Below are 8,877 nucleotides of genomic sequence, written 5' to 3' on the forward strand. Positions count from 1 at the left end.
AGTCAGTCTAACTCTTTTAGAGAAAAGTAAGCATTTTTTGCAACCTTGATATACACAATGAATCGTGTTTTAATGCATTTTAATCATTAATACTTCAACACCAAATAATAAACACAAAAACATTCACTTGGAAAAATAAGATATTTAAATAAAAGATGTTTTCAAACAGTATGAAATCAAAAAATTTTTCATTTAATGTAAGCATAATAATATAGTGCAGAAGTTATTGAAAAAAAAAAAACTTTATAAAAATAAAGTAATAATATCATAGACAGATATATCATATAAATAGAAAATATCATATGTATAGTCATAGATATAAAATCATTGATTAAAGTTAACAATATTAACAGTTTAATTTCTAATATGCAGAATTGTAGAAAACTGCAGATGTACATATATATATATATATATATATATATATATATATATATATATAAAAACATATATACAATTGGCTTATTTTAATTAAAACAAGGATAATTTGAAATCTTGTGGCAGAATGTTTTTGAGCTATCTGCGACTAAACTCTCCAGCACTAAGATCTAATTGCAAAATAATTTAAATACAGACAAACATATATGTTGCTAATTTAAAATGGCAAATACGCTGTGTTAACAAAAAATAATAATGATTTTCTTAATTTAACACGAAATAATTTTTTTTTAATATTATGGGTGATATTCTCACATTTTGTTGGTGGGAAGACACACACTTTATTAGCTTCTTCGCATTTTGTAAATAATCATCACAATAAAAAAATATTAAATATCATGAAATCCGTAGTAGCAATTGCCCCCCCCCCAAAAAAAAAAATATATGATGTAATTACGTAAATTGGACTCCTCAAAAGCGTGTTACACTTTGAAATTAGGTTGTAATAAATAATATCGTATAAAAAATATCTGATTTAAAATTTAAGGAGAAATCAACATCTATAACTTCTAAAAATTCGATAGAATTTAAAAAAAAATAAAAATAGATAGCCTTAAAAAATAGATACTCAAATGCACGATTCGAGTTTTCCATATTGTTTAAATATATCAAGATGGTTAAGAACCAAATGAAAATCAATATCAATAACTGCCGAAAATACTATCAAAACATTACGTCGATTTATGATACTATCGGTGAAAATTGAGCGTGTCAAAAACTGATTATCTAAATGCATGATTCAAATATTGCATGTTCAAATATTTCTGTAAAAAAGAAAAGTAATATTTTCTTCTTTTCAAGAGAAAAATATTTCTGCAAGAGATCTGTAAAATTTTGCAACAATGTCGCCATTTCGCTGCGATTCTGCCACGGAGATTTGAAATACTGAGCAATATGCATAAATCTTAATTCCCCGAGAATTTCTAATTGATGTTGTTTATTCATTTTATAATTCATTTTAATGTTTGCCAAATGTTTGGTTTGAGTAGCCTTAGCCTTTGAGGGATTCATCAATCTGCATAATCGCTGAAGAATTCTTAAAAGCAAATTAGAAGTTTCAGAATTTGTTTGAACTTATGGAGGACTATGAATAAAAAAACTAATTTAATGCAGATAAAACACATATTTTTTTTTTAATTGTGTCAGTGAAATTAAACATTGGAACAGCAAAAATAGTGGTGGTAAAAACAGTAACAGTTTACCATTCTACTTGATACTAACGATAAAACTTACACCAGAAACTTCTATTATAAATTAGTTGAATAGTGCAAAGGCTGATGATTGTGCATGAAATAATTAGGATTCTACAGTACATGGAAAATATATTTACAATATATGATAATTCATTTTAAGAGACAAATTTTTGAGTACTTTTATTTGCTATTATTGAAGCATGAGCAGCCTATGTAAACAATGTTTAATTACTATTTTTAAAATCAGCAAAAGTAATCTGAAATAATTTTTAACAATTGATTTGATCATGTTTATAATTTCACGAATTTTTTTACCCATTTTTAAGCACAAGAAAAAAGGAAACAATTCAAATACAGTTATTTCTTTAGACATACTTAATTCAGGTACCTTCAAATGAGACTTGATGGAGGTTCATTCTCAAAGCTAGATCCTTTTCAAAGATCTTCCTCAGAAGTACATCAATAGATTATGAAAAAGAAAATTCATTCAGTTAATACGTTTAAAAACATAGAAATAATTCAAACATATTTTGTTTTGTTTATATGGGCACATTTATTATTCAGAACTAGAGAAGTAAGGAGTAATGGTTTGGCAGAATGTTTGCTAAAAAAAAATGGTGAAATGCAGAATATATTTTTATAGCAATATTTTTTTTAAAAAAATTCATGAATAAATATTTTTTACGAATAAATAAGTTTATTTATAATTGGAAATTACTCCATGCTTATCTATATTAGTGGAATGGGCTAAAGGGAAAACAAAAAACTAAACCAGAAATACTTACTAAAATTATGAAGTAAAATAGAAAGAGAAAAAAAAATTATCATAATTGTTACAACAAAACTTCCATGCTAAGAATAATATTTTCTGTAAAGCAGTATCCATAAAGCAACATTAACTAAAATATAATCTATTAGAAATATGTTATTAAAATGCTGTGTTATCTTAAAAATGCTAACAAAAACAAAAGATTATATACAAATGTAAAACAGAAAAATCTATTTTAATTCTCAAAATAAAATTTTAAAGCTTTACATCTCATCTCAGTCTTTCCAATTATCATATTTTCCAGATAAGAATAAAGACAATAATAGAAACATTCTTAATTACTGTGTCATACAGTTAATAAAAACAAAGTTTTTTAGAAATGTAAAAAGCTAGGTAAAAACCAAGACAAAAATTGTTTAAAAGAAAAATTTAGCAATAAAAATTTCAATTGAACTTTTTCACCTAGCAAGGGTCTGTCTAGGTTTTTCTGATAGGTACCTATTTTATGAAAATTTAGACATAATTTGAGAAAAATTAAAAACTACATTAAAAAATCAACGCAAAAATATGGATTTATCGTTTCGTAAGGAATACAAAAATAAAATTATAAGAAAAAGTATTTTGTGAAACTAATGTTTTTTCTAAAGTTGAATTTGTGAAGGTACTGCTAAACGGTAGTAAATTTGGCCTTGACAGACCCTTGCCTAGGCATATTTTTAGAATACAGTGACTATAAAAGAATTAAAAAAGTTTTAAACAGCAATGTAAATTTAAATAAAAGCTTGAATAAGAATAATTCTAAAGATAATTTAATATTGAAAATTACTGCAATTATTTTCCATATCGTTTTAGCTGATAAATTTCAAAAACTGTTTCAAAAATAAGAAGAAAAATTTCCAGCAAATGTTCAACTGGGTGTTTTTTTTTTCTTTTTTTTTTTAAGATATCATGTTGCAAAATAAATAGTCAAAAAACTATTTTGTCCATGTGAGATTTTCTCTTGCAATAGCTTGTTAAGATGATACTTCCACGACATTTTGGTTGAAGAACCATCTGCTATAGACTCTTGTAAAATTTACACCAATCAAGCGTGTTTAACCCTTGGTTCTTTAAAAAGGTAAAGTTAAAAGAAAATGCCACTACTAAACTTTTTTAAAAATGCAACAACTAATAGTTTTTATACTTTATAAGACAATAGTAGGTAAGTAGATAAGACAGCTCAAATTAATAACAATATGATAGGACTGTTTCACACATAAAACTTGTCTCGTCTCATTTGCTAAAAAAAATGCCATCTCGTACTGAGTAGGCAAAACAGTAAGAAAAATGCCCGTATCATGATCTGGCGGTGAATAATCACTATATCTTCGAAGCAACTTCCACGCAGCAACCAGGAGGAACTAAAAAAAATTAACGAACGGAGATCAACTTGAAGAGTATAACTCGTAGCTACCTTTCGCACACCTTTACATATTCTTTTAAAAAGTTAGCAGTTAGAAATCTATTTGGTGCCTGGACGATAGCAGTTGGCATAACTGCTCACAATACAGAAGTAACCCTAATAGGGAATTAAAAGTTTAATGAGTATTTCTATGTTGTTACCTATGGATAAATATTTATAAACTTCCAGCGGTCCACGAAAAATTAAGAAAATATATCAGAATGGGAGTAACTCAGAGAATATTATAAGTTGAAGCAACCCTCAGGAAAACTTCTACATACTTCTTTTTAAATTTTTGCAAAGTACAAAATATATATATATTTTTTTGTTTCAACATTTTTAGTTGGCACGATCTAGTTCAAATAGGGAAACATCCCCTTTTATTTGATTCATAAAATCAGGGCAGATCTCTATAAAAGGAACAATGGCAGAATAATCAGCACGTCTTGGCAACTTCTGGTATCGGAGAAACTGAAAGAAAGTAAAAAAATCACAGAAAGGGACCAACTCGAAAGATATAACTCGTAGCCATTTGGCAAACATTCATGTTTTTTTTTATAAAAAATTTCAAGTTTATATCTATTTGGTAGCTTGGCTATTGTAGTTAGTGTGACAGATTAATATACGGAAATATCCCCTAAAATTAGTGAAACAGAAAAATTTACATTATAAATCTAGCTAAAATTCTTTTCTACTCCGGAAAATTTGTTTATCATCACCTGTGGCAGAATAATCAACAGGTCTTGGTAACTTCCAGTGGCTATCATCACACTGAAAACAAAACATGGGAAGAAACTCAACAGGGTATATCTTGTAGCCACTACCCCCTGGCAAACTTCTACAAGTTTTCTTTTATAAATGTATGCAAGTTTGAAATCCACAATAGTAGGCGCAGCAAATCACAGAAGGAAAATATCCCCTCTACTCATATTTTGATGTGTAAAGTCAACCATGATTAATAACATTTAAGTATTATCTTCAGAATAATGCTTATAATTGTTACTTTTTGTTAATTGTTATTTATTATAGCAACAAAATTTGTCAGGTGAATAAAATAATGCAGCATTAATTTAATAATTTTGATAATTAAAGCTTTAAAATAGAATATTTTTTTACATAAGATCGCAACTAGTTTAACTCAGTATTTCAGATTAATATTCCTTGATTAAGCTTAGGTGCCATCAGAAAACTTTCCAAAAATTCATGATTTTATTAAAAATATCTTAACTGCATAACAATCGTATATAACGGGTCTGTATTTCGTCTCTTTACATTTTATGCACAGTAAATGAGATTCAACAAATTCTCTTGCTTTTTTCCAAAATCGTTACGTTTTGTCATAGTTTGTTAAACTTCGCAAATGATAGGCTTAGAATATTTGTGTTTATTTCAAGCAGAATTAACTACAATAATTATTTACTTTTTTTGACAGTGAAGCATTATAATGAATTAACATTCTAAAATAGTAATAATTAAAGTAAGGAATAAAAGAACTTACCATTGAATTCGGCGTATGTAAACACACGCGTGCAACAATGTAAATAAATGTAGGGGTAGCAATCCTTGTGTAGAACTTGCTCCCACGGAAAAGGAGTGAAAAGTTGAAACTTAGTATCGTTTAATCCACTTGTAAAACGAAAACTCAAATAACTGAAAGCAATGTGGAGAGTACTTTTGAAGCTATATTGTTAATCAATTTTTTCTCTATTTTTGATTTTTCTTCTTATTTTTCTTATTATTATTCTAATTAAACCTGGAATAAAATGCTACATTGTAGAATAACTTTCATATAATATTTTTAAAAAAGTTAAATAAAACTGTCAAGCTTTTTTTAAAAAAATTATTACTATTTTACCTGACGGATGACTTAAAGAAAAATGGAATTATATTGTTATGTAATGTTATTTTCATTACAGAGATATAATAGTATTTTATTTTTACTAGTATAATATTATTTGAATAGCTTGTACATAAAAAAACTCGATTTTAATGCTTTTAATTTTCATGAATTCATAAAAATTGCTGTTTTATGCTCTGGAAATGTAAAATTATTATAACAATAATTTATTATTAAAAGATAAACATGAATAAATATTATAAATTAAGATCACTCATTCGTAAGACATACAAGATTATTTAAAATACGTAATCATTTATTTTAAGATTACACTTTTTTGCTTCCTCTAACCAGGAACTTCATATCCAATCGTTAGGAATTAGAGGATCGTACTTAATTTAACTAAATGAGACATTAATTATGTTATATTTTAAAACTGTAAAACTAACAATATACATTGATTTTTTTGTGCATCATATAGGCTGATCAATGAACCATAAATTGTAGGATTTCCATTTAATCCGAAATGAGAGTAAGAAAGATATTGTAGAATACATTCTACGTTAGGTCTTCCATCAAATCAAAAAGATTTAATCTAACTACATCCACCAATGTAAAAGTTTTATCGATTAACATAATATGGGATCAACATGTACATTTATTTATCTCTGGTTAATTTTAATTATTATATCATGATTACATGTTATTTCTCAAATTTCGTGCTTATTTTTTGTTTTTCTCGTCTGCGTGGGTGAAGATTTTACATATATTAATTGGCATGTATAAAGGCATGGTCTCACGATTTAGGTATCATTTTTAGTTGTTGGTGATGACCGTGTTAAAAATAATAGTTTGAAAAAATTCATAAAATATTTATTACATAAAAAAATACACATTTAAATAAAAAGCACCTTTTAAATCACGATTTCATTTGGAGAAAAGAAAAAAAAAGAGGTAATATCATGTTTTTGAAAACTTGATTATAACAATAAGGGTAAAAAAGGGTGTCAAGTTGTTAACATTTCTAGTGGATCAAGTTATTTTCATATAATATATTAAAAATTTTATATTTAATTTCAGCTGGAAGGATCCATTTTCGTTAAACGTTCTGTTTCCCTCTTCAGTGCTTTAGATAAAAAAAAAAAAAAAGTAAATTCTTATGAATCTGTTTTTTCGCTTGCTGATATTTGTCTTCATTTTAAAAGCAATGTATGTATACATTAAAAAGATTTTGTTGAAATTGTATTCCCAGATAACACAGTGTAAACAGATAATGTGTCGACGAATTAATGAAGGTAGGAGTTTTAGTTACGTCGCACTAGAGCTGTACATTAGGCTTATCATCCATTTAGACTTAAATCTGAAGGGGTAGGAAATTTTCTCCAGATCCCTGTACATTTGGCACAGCAATGCGATCGACCACAGGTCTCTCGATTCCACAGATTTTAATAGCACATATATCGCATGTACTCGGTGGTGTCGAGGATCGAGCACCGCCCCCGTCAAGGACTAGAATGGCCCTTAAAACCCCTATTAACCAGGAACTAAGCTTAAATGAAAAAATCTTGGTCAAAAAACAAAGAAAAAAATTTGTCGCACTAATGTCAAAATATGAAAAAAACAAATATTTAATTTCTCTCTTCTTTTTTTTCTTGCTGTTGTTGTTAATTTACGTCGCACTAGAGCTGCACAATGGGCTACTGGCGACGGTCTGGGAAACATCCCGGAGGATGATCCGAAGACATGCCATCACAATTTTGATCCTCTGCGGAGGGGATGGCACCCCCGCTTCGGTAGCCCGACGACATGCGCGCGAAGTCGAGCACTTTACGTTAGCACAGTTTAACGAGGACCAATACCGCACACCCTCGGTCCCTACGCAGACTGATCCAAGTGGCACCCGCACACTGACCGCAGCCAGTGATGTTTGACTTCGGTGATCTGTTGGGAACCGTGTCTTAACGATCAGCTCTCTGCGGGACCTTTTTTTTCTTCTTAAAGGTGGTTTTTTTTTTTTTTTTTTTTTTTTTTTTTTTTTTTTTTTTTTTTTTTTTTAGGATCTATGTATTAGCATTGCAAAATTTAGGTCTTAACTTCAATTTTTGAGGAACTTTCTCTTTTCCTTACTTAATTCCTTTTCTTTTTTATTTATATGCTCTAAATAATTAAAAACAATTTATTTAACTTCATTAACTATTTAAAACCTTCCAAGCATTGTGTCCCTAGGTAAATTTTACTAAAATTCCCTGTTATGTGACATTATTGCCCGATATGATAATAAAAAAAAAAAAAAAAAAAAAAAAAAAACAGACTATTCAATGCAAGAAAGCCTAAAACTGACAGTTCGGAAAAATAAACCGAACTAACGCTCTAACTATTTTTAAAAGTATTCAATTTCACATACACAAAAACTCACTCATAAATTATATTTTGCAAAGAAATAAAGAATTATCATTACTTGCTCTTATAAAAAAAATTATTTTTCTGACATTACAACAAAACTTACAATTATTATTTATATTTTATGCTATTTTTTATTATTTTTTATATTTTATAAATTTATATTATTTTTTACTATATATGATTTTCATAAATAATTTACTTATTGCAATTAAGATTTTATAATTAAGCAATTTCCAGATTATAAAATTCAAGATTCAAAGCAAAATTTAATAAATTTATAAAAACGTTGTTGCGTGTAAAAACGTCTTTTAATAACAACCAATATTTTAAAACTTCCCACACTAAATTTTATTACGAAAACAAATTATGAGAATTATCTTTTTACCTGTCTTTTGATATGTATATTTTTTTTTCATTAATAAATATTATATACATTAAAGAATCAAGATTGATAAATTTTTCAAAATACTTTAATTCTATTTTTACAATTTATGAAGTTTTTGGAAGGAAAAAAAATTAAATCAGTATTTTAAAATAAAGTAAATGTCTCTTTCATGCAGTAAGAACATGGAATTTAAAAGTAGACACATTTCTTAGCAATTATTTTGAAAAAACTTATATACGGTAAGCGATTATTGCAAAGTAAGAAATTAATAAATAAATGTTAACAAAATTAACCAAAAATAATCGTTTCTATTTCATGTTGATTGAAGTAGAAAATAATAATTAGAATATTGTATATTATAAATTATTTTTTATAAACTCGTATGGCGAGCGATAATTGCAATATAAAAAAATA

The 8,877-nt window shown here is 27.3% G+C and overlaps 1 long non-coding RNA gene across 1 annotated transcript; it reads right to left on the bottom strand.

Annotated features, from left to right (window-relative positions):
• Positions 1 to 2,016: 2,016 nt before the first annotated feature.
• LOC147800779 (uncharacterized) lies at positions 2,017 to 5,817 on the bottom strand. Its single transcript, XR_015431200.1, has 2 exons — positions 5,337 to 5,817; positions 2,017 to 4,309 (listed from the first exon to the last, which is right to left on the bottom strand). It is a non-coding gene; the product is annotated as an uncharacterized LOC147800779 (long non-coding RNA).
• Positions 5,818 to 8,877: the final 3,060 nt, after the last annotated feature.

The sequence above is a fragment of the Parasteatoda tepidariorum genome, unplaced genomic scaffold (genome assembly GCF_982258835.1).
Source record: "Parasteatoda tepidariorum strain Cologne lab strain unplaced genomic scaffold, Ptep-v5.0 scaffold_176, whole genome shotgun sequence".
Lineage (NCBI taxonomy): Eukaryota > Metazoa > Arthropoda > Arachnida > Araneae > Theridiidae > Parasteatoda > Parasteatoda tepidariorum.